Here is a 16170-nt window from a genome sequence, read left to right as displayed (position 1 = left end):
CATGTTTTAGCGATATAAGAGAAGGCTGAGTGTAGATGATTGTAAAGAATAGCCATGTTGAAGTTTGGGAACAGGCAGATGATTTTTGTCAACCAGATGTTTTAATTTGCATTTAAAATACAAGAGCTTAAAACAATGAATTTTTTTTTTATCTCGCAGGCAGTAATATACCAAATTTTAACAATCCTGGAAAATTTCAGATTTTTCCATGCAGGAAAACACCCATGCAACCATGCCCAAAGAGAAAGACAATGAAGCCAACATGCAAAACCAGCTACACACCATAATCAAAACTATTTAGTGTGAACATGTCCACTTTCAAAATTCCTCATATTGATGCCTGTAATTTGATTTCTCAATGACTGACTGATCTACTACACTAGCCAACAAAATTTTGCTTTCTTTCTGTAACTGGCAGGAAAATAGATAATTTTTGTGTTTTCGGGTGTCGTGATAGCAAAAATGGTAATGAATACGCAAGATTAGCTCTTGTTTTGAAGTTATGATAACTTTATATTATTGTTTGCTTTGGTGTTACTCCTTGGAGGATTGTTTCTGAAGATGCAACGGCTTTGCCTGGTGTTCGTTGTTTTCTGATTGCCTCCCTGATTAGTGTCCAACAGTAATTAGCTAACAGTGACACACTCCGTATTTCCTGGTATCTCACTTCCAGGTCCAAAATTTGCTGGTGTAAGCATTCTCCATGCTCATTGATTACAGCATCACAGTTGCCAGGAAAGAAGTCTTAGTGTGAATCTAGGAAATGTAACTTTTAAGGCCGTATTCACCCAAGTCTATTGTAGCAGTGCAGAAGTTTTGCCACAAGATCCTTATAGTTTTCTGCTCTCCAATTTCCTAGAGTTTGTTCACATTTGAACAAAGGAATCCCAAGCTAAGTTTTCATCACCTGTCAAGGATGGTGTACATGTAAGTGGAGATCAAAACAATCCCCTCTTTTATTTTCACCTCACTAAGATGTAGAAGACTCTCACACAAATAGGGAAATGCTTCCTCAGTTTCGTTCATAACCTTAACAAAGTTCTTCACTACGACTAGTTTTACATGAAAGAATAATGTTTTTGGATTTGACAAGTGCTTTGTGCATGACATTGTGACACACTGGTTCAAGTGACTGATGTGAAGGTCAATCTTTCTTTTTATAATGAAGTGCTTTGGTGTGGCTATCCCAGAGTCACAGAAAGTTACAGAATTTTTAGCCGGGGTAATATGCCTATGACTTTCGTATCCCCAGAGATATGCTACTAAAACTTGTCACACATTAATCGCTATATCAACTGTTTTATGTATCAGATGTTACTTTCATGTAAAACATACCCAATTGGAAACTATAGTAAGACAAGATGTATGAGACAGGCGAAATACCCTCAGACTTCAAGAAGAATATAATAATTCCAATCCCAAAGAAAGCAGGTGTTGACAGATGTGAAAATTACCGAACTATCAGTTAATAAGTCACAGCTGCAAAATACTAATGCGAATTCTTTACAGACGAATGGAAAAACTAGTAGAAGCCGACCTTGGGGAAGACGAGTTTGGATTCCGTAGGAATGTTGGAACACCTGAGGCAATACTGATCCTACGACTTTTGTTAGAAGCTAGATTAAGGAAGGGCAAACCAACGTTTCTAGCATTTGTAGACTTAGAGAAAGCTTTTGACAATGTTGACTGGAATACTCTCTTTCAAATTCTGAAGGCGGCAGGGGTAAAATGCAGGGAGCGATAGGCTATTTACAATTTGTATAGAAACCAGATGGCAGTTTAATAAGTCGAGGGACATGAAAGGGAGGCAGTGGTTGGGAAGGGAGTGAGACAGGGTTGTAGTCTCTTCCCGATGTTATTCAATCTGTATATTGAGCAAGCAGCGAAGGAAACAAAAGAAAAATTCAGAGTAGGTATTAAAATCCATGGAGAAGAAATAAAAACTTTTGAGGTTCGCCAATGACATCGTAATTCTGTCAGAGACAGCAAAGGACTTGGAAGAGCAGTTGAATGGAATGAATAGTGTCTTGAAAGGAGGATATAAGATGAACATTGACAAAAGCAAAACGAGGATAATGGAATGTAGTCGAATTAAGTCGGGTGATGCTGAGAGAATTAGATTAGGAAATGAGACACTTAAAGTGGTAAAGGAGTTTTGCTATTTGGGGAGCAAAATAACTGATGATGGTCGAAGTAGAGAGGATATAAAATGTAGACTGGCAATGGCAAGGAAAGCGTTTCTGAAGAAGAAAAATTTGTTAACATCGAGTATAGATTTAAGTGTCAGGAAGTCATTTCCGAAAGTATTTGTATGAAGTGTAGCCATGTATGGAAGCGAAACAGGGACAAGATTAGATGGGTAGATCACATAACTAATGAGGAGGTATTGAATAGAATTGGGGAGAGGAGGAGTTTGTGGCACAACTTGACAAGAAGAAGGGATCGGTTGGTAGGACATGTTCTGAGGCATCAAGGGATCACAAATTTTGCATTGGAGGGCAGCGTGTAGGGTAAAAATCGTAGAGGGAGACCAAGAGATGAATACACTAAGCAGATTCAGAAGGATGTAGCTTGCAGTAGGTACTGGGAGATGAAGAAGTTTGCACAGGATAGAGTAGCATGGGGAGCTGCATCAAACCAGTCTCAGGACTGAAGACCACAACAACAACAACAGCAAGACACAACCATTATACAGTAGCAGACACTTTCTTTGGAGGAGTCCATGAACAACCTCCACCAAACACTTTTTTAGTCAATGCCCTTAGCTGCCATAGTCCCTCTACATCGCCACAAGATACCAAGTTCTTTTCACATTCAAAAAATGGAAGGAATGGCATATGGGGATTACAGGGTGCTGTCACACTTACCATCTTATTAAGACAGTGCCATTGTTATAGTCTTGACGCCAGCAATTCAGGTTTACCTGTTGGCAATTCAGAGTCTCTCATGAAGTCAGTAACTTCACGCTGTGTTATTCTGTTAATTTCTGTACAGTCGTTGTTACACACAAAATCAGGATCTTTCGAAGGAACGGGTTTTGAAGGTGATGGTGCAGCACTAATTTCACTACCACCCTCATCACTATCACAATCAGATGGGACAGGTATAGGCAGCCTCTCTCCTCAAGGCACTGGTCGCACGACCGACAGAACGTTGGGATATGTCTACGAAGACTTTTTCTTCTTGGTAATATCATGTATTAACGGAGTTGTCACACAAAACTAACCATCATTCACATAGTTTGGTGATTCTCACCAGATAATGGGCATAGCCACAACTGTGTAAGATCTTTTATGATTCTTACTTGACATGCAAGGTACACATTATACACGAGAAGCCCAGGGTTTCTCCTGGTCTCCAATTTCATAGAAAAAGGCCAGTCTGTACGCCTTCCTAATATATGCCATTACTGGCTTCCACTGCAATTTCAATGTGGCTTGCCAGCTAATGTAGCAAAAACTGTCAACACTGTTTACGCATTAACGAGGCATATTGAATCACAGAAATTACAATGATCACATGCACTAACTACACTTCATCAACACGTTCTTCCACCAAAGATTGTAACAAACTGAAGCTACACTGAAATGAAACAGCTCTGCTTCCTCTTTCCTCTTCCCCTTTCCCTGGTTGCTAAAAGCCAGGGCCCAAAATAGCGACAAAATACACACAGCTATTGTTGCCTGAAATTTCATCACTGCCCACCATCAGCATGTTTTCGAAGCCTGTGTGGGAAGAGACTGACAGTGAACGCTTAAAAAAAAAAAAATTGCATCCTGCTTTAACTTTGAAATGAGTGTGCTAATTCGAGTTTTTAATTTTCATTTTCGTTACCAGTGTTATTAATAAAATTAATAAACATTTATTTCACCCCATTTACATTTCCACTATTGGCTAGAGTTGTTGAAAGTGGTGTGTTACAAAAGAATGTTTCCTCCATCTAATCAGTGCATAAAAAAGAACTGTAATTATTCTGTATGCAACTGTTAGCAATGAACTTTGTTAACACTTTTTATGAACATGATTAACACTTTTCATTTAACTAAGGCAAAATCCTCAGACAATAAGAAAAGGAAGAGCAGAAAAAAAGCAAGTGCCAATAATAAACACAGATTATCAACACCACCTGATTCTCAAACTATAGGAATAACAGATTTCCTCTTGCACAGAAACTGTCACTATAGGATGTGACCGTGTATATGCTAAACTCTCCAATTTAAGCAGCAGAATAGAATAGAAACTTTATTGTCACAGTCACATAAAATCAAATGATTGGAACATAGTTAACACGTCAGTTAAAACTACTTTCTAATTGTGAGTATACAGAAAAAGTTACATCTGTTTTGTAAATTAAAAAAATGCAGCTGTTTTGTAATTTTAAGTACCACAAAATGTTTCAACACATGTTGAAAATAAAGTAAAATTAAGAATAAATTTTTACTTAAAGTACTTTTTTTAGCATGAAATAGAATATAATTAAACTTTGGGCATAGTTATTATTTGTGATAATCAGTCCTAAATTCTTCTACACTGAAGTAGTATTTACTTGCTAGGTACTTTTTTAAATGAAGTCCAAATTCTTCTAGTTCATAATTTTTAAATTCTTCACCAATTTTATTTCCCAACCTCGTACCCATATAATAAGGCATCTTCTCCAGCAGTTTCAGTGTATGAGTTAATAACCTATACTGAAATGTGTTTCTTGTTTCATAGTCGTGCTTAAACAGGTTACTCTCAAAAAGTTGTGGGTTTTGTTAGAAAACTTAATTCTCTCATAGATATAAGAGGCCAGGAACAGTCGTAAATCAAATGCCTTGAACAGAGGTCTGCATGATTGTCCTTTTTTGTAGCCTAAAGACTCTCTGTATGTGTGTTTTCTCTGATCCCCAGAAACTTACACCCTATCTTATCACAGACACAAAATATATATGATATAACTTTTTTGACTCATGTTTTTATTATATTACGAGTAACGTTCACTGCAAATTTTACACTATTTAGACAGCGACACATGGCATCTACATGGTCTGACCACATTAAATTCTTGTTCAGTTTTACACCAAGAAATTTGGTACAGTTTGTGGTGGCAAGGTGATTGTTCTCATATCATATTTCAAGAATATCCAGTACAGCTTGTTCGTGGTAAAGTGAATGATTTGTGTTTTTGTTAGATTTCGTTCCAGACCATTATTTCTCACCTAGGTCTCGATTTTAGCAAGAGTCTACTGAAGACGGTTAATTAAATTTTCACTTTTCTTGCACCAGACTATCACTGTCTAGACATCTGCATAAAGTATCGTATTTGAACATATGTTAATCAGCATGACAGTTATATAATACAAGAACAGTCGTGACCCAAGGACAGCTCCTTGTGGCACACCTTGTTCTGTCTTTTTCCAACTTGAGAAAAGTCTCTTACCAATTTCTTCCATTACTACTCTTTTTTTTGCCCATTTAACAGGCAAGATGAAATACAACTCGACAAATTTTCACTAGAACCATATGCTTGTAGCTTATGAAGTAGTACTTTGTGGTCTATTGTGTCAAAGGCTTTGGTTAAGTCACAAAAGGTGGCCTATACATTCATTTTATTATCTAAACTACTATTAATTTAAGAAATAAGTTCATTGATGGCTTGCACAGTGCTGTGTCCTCTTTGGAAACCATGCTCATTGTTCTGAATATTATTATGCAGATTATTATAATTCACTATCTGGTTACAAGTTACTCTTTCAAATATTGATAACAATGAGATTGGTCGATAATTATCCACTTCATCGTGTCTGCCTTTTTTTTAATAAACGGTTAGTACTTCAGTCTATCGTGGAAACATCTTTCCTTGAAAGATTGACTGATAAGCGACAGAGGGTAAGCAATACTGTGGGTGACTGCCTTTATTATTTTTGTAGGAATTTCATCCCACTTCATCGTGTCTTCCTTTTTTATAAATGGGTCATACTTCAGTCTATTTGAAAACATCTTTCCTCAAAAGACTGACTGATTAAAAGGGACAAAAGGTATGCAATACTGTGGGTGACTGCCTTTATTATTTTTGTGGATATTTCATCCCACCCTACAGAATTTATTTTCTTCCAAGGACTTTATGATCTCAGCGACTTCAGAATAGGATATATGGGTGAATTTGAATTCAATGGAGTTACATAAAGTGGAAACAGGATACACGTTTAGAGATGAAATCTCATCATTTTTATATGGATTTGTGAAGTAGCTGTTAAAAGCGCCACAAATCTGTGCAGGGTCTGAAACAGTCTCACCTGCAACTATTAGTTCAAGTTTTAGTTGTCTTTCTTTTCTGATACCTATTTCACTCTTCACAATGAATCATATTGCCTTAGGCAGATTTTGAGCACTTGAAAGGTAATTATTATTTGCCAATTTTTTGGTCTGTCTGACTGCTTTATCAAAGCTTTTTTTAAATATATATTGCCTTACATAATTGAAGAATTCTGAGTCTACTGACTTTTACCTCCACATGAAGTTCTCTTTTCCTCTGCTTGAAATCTGAATATCCTTTGTTATCCATGATACCCTCTTAGGTGTGTCAGATCTTACATTATAAAAGGACAGCATTCATTGAACACCATCAAGAAGGCCTCCAGGAAGTTATCGAAATTTTCATTTACTGAGACCTGAGCAGTAAATGCTTATGAGATGAGACTGATTTTATTGACTAATATTTCTATATATTCTTGTCTAAAATTTCTGACTTTCCTATTTGTGTTCTTTGGGCTAACACAAAGTAATGGCACTAACAGCACTGTGGTCTGAGATACCTAAGTTTACTATACATTTTTCTGTTACTCCATAATTTAAGCTATTAACAATGTTATCTACGCAGGATGCAGACGAAGCAGTTACCCTTGTCACTTTTACAAAATTTATACCCTTGTCACTTCTACAAAATTTAGAATAAAACCACATGTGGTTTGAAGACTCTTCAGAAACTATAATCCTTTCTGGGAACACTAGTATATATTGGCAAAAGGTCCACACACATCCATATCAGGTATATAGCAAGGAGAATAATGGGTCAACTTACAACTGGTTCAGAGCCAACATCTTAATCCTCTGTATTGTGAAATCTCAAATTATACAATTCCAAATCAATAAATATTACAAACAGGTGCCACAACCAGAGATCAATGCCCATACAATGGATGAGGCTCCTACCTCTTGATGAATACCAGCAAATAAATCAGTGATTTGTAAATTTGTATTGTCATTTTTTATGTTTCTGAAGCTTCCTATTTTTAATGTGTTAGCCAAAATTTGTCTTACTTGTGTAAGATGGACAGTGTATGAATATTTCTTTTTTCTTCTGTAAAACTATTTTCAGTAATTATGTCATGTTACTTGAACTACATCATTTTGACCACTAACTATATTTTTGTCACTGTAAATATGTTTATTACATCTCTATGCTTGTAAGTCTGACTCATCCCACATCTTTGTGATTTAACCTTCTAGGGGCATTGCAGCTAAGACAAAGAAAGTATTTATTCCATGAAAGTGTCCATTAAGAATACCGAGAAAAGTTCATTGCAGGAGCATCTTGCAGGACATAGGAATTCATACATTTACATCCCCATGTATACTATCTGATCAAAAGTATCAGGGTGCCCAGTGGACACTTACACGGGGTGTGTCTGCCCTTCACTTTTTACGGTGGCTTCAACTGTGTTGAGGACACTTTCAGTGAGGTGTCTGAATATCTGTGGAGGAACAGCAGCCAACTCTCCCTGCATGGATTAATCCAGAGAAGGTAGTGACTTAAGATGCTGGGGTTTGGAGCCTAGCTGAAGTTGTAATGCATCCTGAGGTGTTCCACTGGGATCAGGTTGGGACTCTGAGCAGGCCAGGTCATTTCAGTAATGTTATTGTTCACAAACAATTGCCTCCAGACACTGCTTTATGACATGGAGCAACATCATGCTGATACAATAAATCCTCATCCTTGGCCTATTCCTCTACTGTACACAGTACACAGTACACAATGCAGTAAATGGTGTTCCTACGAGGTTTGAGAACAATAAGGGCCTACAGCACACCAACGTCAGGCTCATATAGGAGTGAATACCACAGAAATTGGTGAGACCACTTTTTGTTAATGTTTATGTATACAATGTGGGCCTCCGGGAGAGGTAAAGCTGTACACAATAAGATCAACAAATGCTGGGAACTTGCATATGTGCTGCAATGCAATAATGGGACTTTGCCCACACCTACGTGATTACTCTGCTATTCACAATAAAGTGCCTGGCAGAGAGTTCAATGAACCACCACCTCTCTACCGTTCCACTCTCGAATGGCACATGGGAAAAATGAGCACTTAAATTTTTCTGTGCGATACCTAATTTCTCTAATTTTATGGTGATGATCATTTCTCCCTATGTAGGTGGGTGCCAACGGAATGTTTTCACAATTAGAGGAGAAAACTAGTGATCGAAATTTCATGAGAAGATCCCGTTGCAACGAAAAACGCCTTTGTTTTAATGATTGCCACTAATTCACGTATCATGTCTGTGACACTATCCCCCCTATTTCGCGATAATACAAAACGAGCTGCTCTTCTTTGAACTTTTTCGATGTCATCCGTCAGTCCCAAATGATGCAGGTCCCACACTGCACAGCAATACTACAAGTGTAGTGTAAGCAGTCTCTTTAGTAGAGCTGTTGCACCTTCTAAGTTTTCTGCCAATGAATTGCAGTCTTTGGTTTGCTCAACCCACACACACACACACACACACACACACACACACACACACACACACACAGTACACATGCTCATAGATCATAAGGTATGCATTTCAGTATCCATGTTTCCTGGACCATTGTTTGATTGATTTCATACTACCAACTCTCAAAATATGGAATACTTTTTTCTAACCCTGCCTTGTTTCACGCAATAATTTAACATGCAGTGCATGAAATCTTCAAAAACCTTACGAAAGTATTACTCCTGAACCTGCCCATATCTCAATTCCTTAGGGAAGTACTACCTTCCAACATTTGTAGAAAAGTTACAAAAAGATTCACAGGGTGACAGTAGTTAGTTCTGAATATCATGAAACCATGAAAAGCAGCCGAAGACAAGAAACAAGAATTGATGAGACAGTTAGGTGAATCTAGATTCTGCTAAAATTAGCAAACAGTGTAAATGACTCACTCCAGTATTTACAAGAAATGTCTCTTAAACAGATGTAGCAACAGTACTATTACAGTACCTAACACGTAATGTCTGGAGTACGGTAACAATAAACCATACAGAGTATAAGAGTCTGATTTCATAGTGAAGTACATGAGGCGAAGTGCGCTCTTTTCTAAACTTAACAGAAGCTCTCATGCTTAGATTCCAGGGTTTTTAGTCCTGGACAAAAGAAGACACCAATGAAATGGAAAGAAAAGTAGGCATAAGGTACTGACAGAATAGAGCAGCGAGAGAGTCAATGCGTTTAAGTAGGTTAGTTGCTAAGACCACTGCCTGCCAAAGGCAAGATTCAAGTCCTGGTCCAGCATACAGCTTTAATCTACCACGAAGTTCTAGAGAGCGACTGTTCAGCAGAAAAAAATATATTAGATCTGAAATACTTGATGACTCAATTTTAAGTTCAGAATGTTCTTATTTATTGAGGATTTTGGGTGCTACATTACTTCATTGACTATTCCTTCATGACTGTATGTTATAAGAAGTAATCATATTCGACTTACGGAAGCTATTCAAATACAGTGCCCAAACTCTGTTAACAAATCTGATCTCTTCAGCCCCCCCTCCCCCTCCCCCCCCCCCCCCAAGTATGCAGCAAGTAAGAATTGTCCCACACTAAAGAAGAGTATGCAGGCCTACTTATCAGTAGCAAACATCCTAGAATACTATAGAACCAATTAGGAAACACTGCAAAATGTGAGCTGTTTCTTGCTACCTACCTAATGAAGTATACTCTGGTTTGAGAAGTACAACTGTCACTGTCTAGTCTATGAAAGGTAATAAATGTGATGCTTTTGATCGAGGCGGCTTTGTCAGCCATAGTCTTAGATCTCTCGAACACTTTTGATTCTTCTAAAGAAGAGCAGTATGCATAATGGTAGTTATTACATTGCTGCTAATCCTATGTGGTAACATGGATACAACAGACTACACACATCAAATGAAACATTTCACATCATTTAACAGAACAAAAATTGTGTTTGTGTGGTTAGCACATGATGACTACACTGTCTTATAAGCAACAATAATTTTATGTACAACACCGCAAAACTAGGGAACATTCATTTTGATGGCACTTGTGACAGACAAACTGCAGGAAATCAGAATGTCTGGGATGTTTACTACTGGTCAAAATTCAAGAAACTTAACCTTGAAAAACACAAATAGAAACAACATGTATTAGATGGTCTTTTAGTGCAGATACACAGTGTCATCTGAGTGTAATGGTGCAGTGCATGTAGCCTATTAGTTTTGTCAGTGCATTTAAACCATTTCACACTGGGAAACTCACGACTGCATACTAATGCTGACATATCTGAGCTTACTATCAAGTGGAGGCTCACCTTCAATATCAAATATTTAAACTAGAACATTTAAATATAAATACTTCCATGTTTTGTTAAACTGCACCTGCCTACAAAGAGGACATTTTTGTTGGGAAAAAATGTGTTGCCAATTGGTTCTCAGTCTGTCACCCACACATGAAATAAATAAAAAATTATTAAAAATTCAAATGTCAATATGCACAATCAAACCATCTTTTCTGTGCGACCATCTTTTCTGTGCGAACAGACAGATGGTTATACTTATTCAGCTGTGATACCATGTAATTTTATAACAGGAATGTTGGTAATGCGCTGTACATCTTAACACTGACCACCTTTATTTTACACAATTTATATGAATTTTGTGAACAGAAATGTCTTCAAATTGTACTTCTTTAATTCCTAGGTTTGAATTAAGCTCACTAGACACTTCTTGATTCACCCATCCCAGAGCAACATAAATACAGACTAGTAAAATTAAGTACCTGATGTACTAACAACACTTCTGTGCTCTTGCTCCCTCCCTTCCCAGAATCTAGAGTACAGAGCTTTCATTCATTACAGAATTCATAGAGGACAAAATCTTACTGTACAGTCAAACGCTTTTGACAAGTCTCTCAGTGAACATAAGCTTGCTATACTTTGCATTTAAATTCAGTGTAACCTTAAATGTGAAAGAAAAAATTGAATGTTTTAGCTAAATACACTTTCAAAATGCAAATTTAGTCATAAAGTTATCTTATTTTGGGACATGCGTGTTATTGTTGTTGCATGTATATATTCTTTTCAAACAGCTTCAAGTGGTGGCACTGGTTGGTAATCGAGCAGGACTGGAGACATAGCCCTTGATGGTGATGTATTGCATACATCACTCAAACACAGGTCACATACTGAAGAACAGGATTTTAGTACTTTACTAGAATCCTATAGGCCTAAGTGTTTTTGCTTTTGAGTTAATTTCATTCTTAGTTTTCTCAGCAGACCATGAAGTCACCAAGGTTTTGTTTTGTTTATATGGCATTGCTTTTTACCTATATTCCACTGCTTTATCCCTTGAAATGACTGCATAAAGCTTCTCAGCTACTTTTAGGATGTGACCATCAAGTGTGTTGTCTACCAGACTGCCATCACTAATTATTTTATTGTTTCCTTGAATAACCAAATCTTTTTTCCTTAACTAAATTTTTGGTTTCTCTTGTTTGCTATTCTTCTTCTGAATTAAGTCTGATTACGTGAATGATTATTTTCAGACATTAAGGGATATGCTCGCGAAAATGACCAAAAATTCGGGAAAAAAAATTGGTCTATAGAAAAGAGCACGTCATGCTGATTTCAAAAATGTATAGTTTATGTGCATTATCATTTTCCGTTTGTTCAAAAATTGAGGTTGAACGTAATGTTGCACAGGGGCCACATCCATATCTCAGTTTGAAGTGAGTCAAAATACGTGATGCATTATTTTGCTGTTCTGTTTTTTCTGTCGTTAGTTACAGATTGTTAACACAGGTGTATTCTAGAAGGCAATTTCTCCTGGAACCAAAGTACAGGCATGTCTACAAGGCTACAAAGTACAGGCTCGTCTATAAGGCTATGGTCAAATGTAAACAAAGATCTGAAAATATATGATTTCGGAATTTCATACGCACATGGTTTTGTAGTTACTGTGTTTCTGCATGTGTGTTTCCTGTGGTACAAATGCCGAGAATAAAGAAATTTAGCCCCAAATGAAAGTTTTACGGCAACCAGTTCCAAACACAATCATATAATACACATCAGTTGCTTCAAAAGTCGCCTTCGGAAACTGTGTCTACAGGCAGCACTTCTAAACATAAACTTTCGCTTTCTGAATGTAATAAGAACAAGCCTAAAAGTATTGTGAGCATAAATATGCTGTCAAGACTTTTGAAGAGTAATGTAAAATGTCAATACTGCAATTGTGAAGACAGTATTGACGTTTCTGAGGACAGTTCAGCAAGGAAGGGTCTTTCAAGTCGGTTAGTGATTGCCTGTAACTCGCGTAAGATGCACAGTGATACTATGACATCGCCAGTAACTGACAGTCGACATTACAGTGTAAATATTCAGCTTGGTTATCCAATGCGATGTATTAAAGGGGAAGGAGAGCTACCCAGACTTTTTGTCTACTGATGGATTTGCTTCCACCTCCACTGAGGTTTGACATGCAATAAATCAGTATGTAACGCTTTATGTGGTTTAAGTGAACATTCACTGAAAAGAGCAGCAGAAGAAGCAGTAGCCTCGTCTGTGAATACAGACATTGTAGCAGCATTTGATGGATCTTGGCAGAAGAGGGGCCATACTCTTCTGAATGGGTTTGTAACTGCTACGTTTACTGAAACTGGTAAGATACTAGATTATGAATGTCTAACAAATTACTGCCAGGGTTGTTCAAGTAAAATTATTGGCACCCATGTTTGTGCAAAGAACTTTGATGGCCCAAGTGGAAATATGGAAACGAAAGGCGTTCTAAACATTTTTAGACGATCAGAGATCAGATGTGGTGTGAGGTATGTAGGCTACCTGCAGGATGGAGACTGTAAAAGGACACACTACTCTTTTTAATGACTCACCATATGGGGACACACTGATAGAAAAGCTTGAATGTGTTGGGCATGTACAAAAAAGAATGGGACTCGGCTGAGAAAATTATGTAAGGACTTCGTAAAAATTTCGAAAAATACTGTCAGATGGGAAGCACATGGATGGTACAGGTCGTCTTACAAAAAGTGAAATTGATTCTTTGACACAATATTGTGGACAAGCAATAAGGAGGAATGTAGGAGATTTGAAGAACATGAGACGAGCTGTTTGGGCAACATGGTTTCACAGAGTGTCAACAGATGAAACCCCACAGCATGATTTGTGTCCAAAAAGTGAAGATTCGTGGTGCAAGTACTGGTTGAACAATGCTACAGGCATACAATATACCCACAAGCACTCCTTACCACTTGCTACAATGGAGGCAATTAGGAGGCCTATATATAGGGATCTGCCAAATAAAAGTCTACTTATGAAATGTATGCATGGTCTCTCTCAGAATTCAAATGAAAGTTCCAACAGCTGGATACGTATTTGTTGGGCTGACAGGGGGTGTAATGGATGCAATTTACTGAAAACCTGAATTTTCGCCATTCAGGTACACTTTTCTGCTAAATGAGTAAAGTTAAACTCACAAAAATTGGTACAGATATTTAGAATGACCTACTCTACCTCCCTTGCCTACTATTTCCTGAGAAAATTATGACACGATGGTAATATCTGAGCTATATTTTTAAATATTTTTGTTGTAGTAAAATAAATTACTCGTCTTTTTCACAGATCAGCATCACAGATTGAAATTGCAGGCATAAAACATTTATGTGAATGTTGTCTGAACTCTGACTCTTTCTCCAAGCTGTGCAGTCAGTGGTTCCAAAGAAAATGGTACCACAGTGAAATAGTATTCAGTTTCTTATACTATTATATTGTTGTCAGTGCCAAAGTATAATAAATATCTCAATGATTTTTTTTGGGAAATGCTGTAACAAATGAACCTAACTGTGTGTAAGACATTTGATCTCTCTCTCTCTCTCTCTCTCTCTCTCTCTCTCTCTCTCTCTCTCTCTCTCTCTCATTTATAGAGCAGCTGCACTGTGAGGGTGAAGATGACGCTAAAAATGCAGCCTGTTCAGGGGCGAGGCCTCTTAAGCAGAGGCGTTTTGACTTTTCAATTACATCCCTTAAGATAGCTGGGTATTTCTCATAATATGAAATAAAAATAGGAAAACTAGTGTTTCACATCCTGCTGGCAATTGGGTCAAAGACACGGAGTACAAACACAGTTAAGGAGAAGGATGGCAAGGGAAATCAGCCATTCCCTTTTAAAGGAACCACCCCGACATATGCCCAAAGTGATTTAGGGAAATTGTGGCGAACCTGAGACGAGAATCTGAGTCACAGTCCTCCCGAATGCCAAGTCCAGTGTGCTAAATACTGCACTACCTCGGTTGGTAATATGAAATCAGATCCCCCTCTTTGCTTCTCCTGAGTATCTCATGCCATTTCCTTTCCTTTACACACGGAGTTTTGATTCCTTTTGTAATCAATTTGCTTTTTAGACATTTTATTTTTATCATACTCCTTTGTATAGTGTGTGTGTGTGTGGGGGGGGGGGGGGGGGAAGCATTTGTTAAGGGCTGACAGAATTCATTACATTTACAGTTGTCTTTTCATTTAGCACTCTGTTTCACACAGTACCACTTTACTGTGAGCAGCAAGTTTGTGCATCATAGTCAGAGGGGCCATTTGTGACTGGGTAACATTTATACCATTATCATTAAAAAGGAAACACTTTCCTGCCATTCTGCAAACACTTGCAGAACATAAGGAAAGTGTCTCCTTTTTAATCTGATTGCCACGTTCTGTGATGTTTCGATGAAGATTTCAGTTCATTTATATAACTGATTAAGAGTACGCCTACAGACTGAAGTCTTCTTGGACGCATCTTCTGCAGGAATACCAAACAGATCAAGTCCAGGGACCCCTATTGTTCCCTTTGAAAGTTAATGACATCTTGTCAATTCTGGTGTCCTATAAATATCATTTCAATGCTGTCTCAAGCTTTATGTATGTCCATGAGTGAATCTGGACATGTTTCCACAGGATGTGAAATGTAAACTTGTGTAATCACTCGTTCTACTGCCCATCTACAATGTCAGCCCATTTGCCCGTGTGATTTAGGTTGGTTGCGGCCATACATGTTACGCAAACATCACCCACCATGCCCTCTTCATCAGTTCATCAGCCCACACGCACCCCAGCACCTTTCATTGAGGATAAAGTACATGCCATGTAATTGTAATCACTAACACAAAGTCTCACATATTCAGTATGCCAGCTGCACCCAGGCATAGTACAAAAGCTTTAACAAACTCCTTATTTACCACTGTTGTCTGCCTCTGGAACAAGCTAGCCTGCACTTTCTGCAAAACTCATTGCCCTCTTGTATTTAAGAGAAATATGAAGCAAATCCTTTTGTCAACCTCCAAGCTTTTCTCTAAAACCTTAATATATATGGCCGTATCCTCTGTGTCAAAGAATGAGGTTCACACTTCCATTGTCTCCTACTTTCATTCTCCCTTTTTCTGTTTCCGTCACCCATGCCACTTCCTTTCCATGTCTTCATAATTTATGTTCCGTTATGTTTAACTTTTCTTCTTCATGTGCACTACAGCCACTGCCCTCAGTTTAAATCTAATGGCCTGTAACTTGTCTTTTATGTTCTACTTTTCACGAACAGATACAAACTTTTTTTTTCCTACTACAGCAACAAATGTTGCCACAATTTGTTTTATACAGTGTATAGATTAAGCCAGGAACACTTTCAATTATTTATTGCATAAGAACTAAGCATAGCACAGATGTCGTACATATTGCATTTTGAAGAGAAACTGTTAAAGTGTTTTTTTTTTTTTTTTTTTTTTTTTTTTTTTTTTTTTTTTTTTTTTTTTACAACCACGAGTGACCCGGCAAACGTCAATAGCGTAATCGAATTCTTGCCACTTTTCTTGTCGTCACCGAGCTTCTGCACTAGTTCTAATTTGAATAGTTTCATAGACA

The 16170-nt window shown here is 37.6% G+C and overlaps 1 long non-coding RNA gene across 1 annotated transcript in view; it reads right to left on the bottom strand.

The window, feature by feature from the left end:
* LOC126291964 (uncharacterized) overlaps positions 1-16170 on the bottom strand; it is a 111861-nt gene that overhangs the window by 69172 nt on the left and 26519 nt on the right. The window lies entirely within an intron of this gene.

This window comes from Schistocerca gregaria, chromosome 9, assembly GCF_023897955.1.
Source record: "Schistocerca gregaria isolate iqSchGreg1 chromosome 9, iqSchGreg1.2, whole genome shotgun sequence".
Classification (NCBI taxonomy): Eukaryota; Metazoa; Arthropoda; class Insecta; order Orthoptera; family Acrididae; genus Schistocerca; species Schistocerca gregaria.
This window is presented reverse-complemented; position numbering and strand designations above follow the sequence as displayed.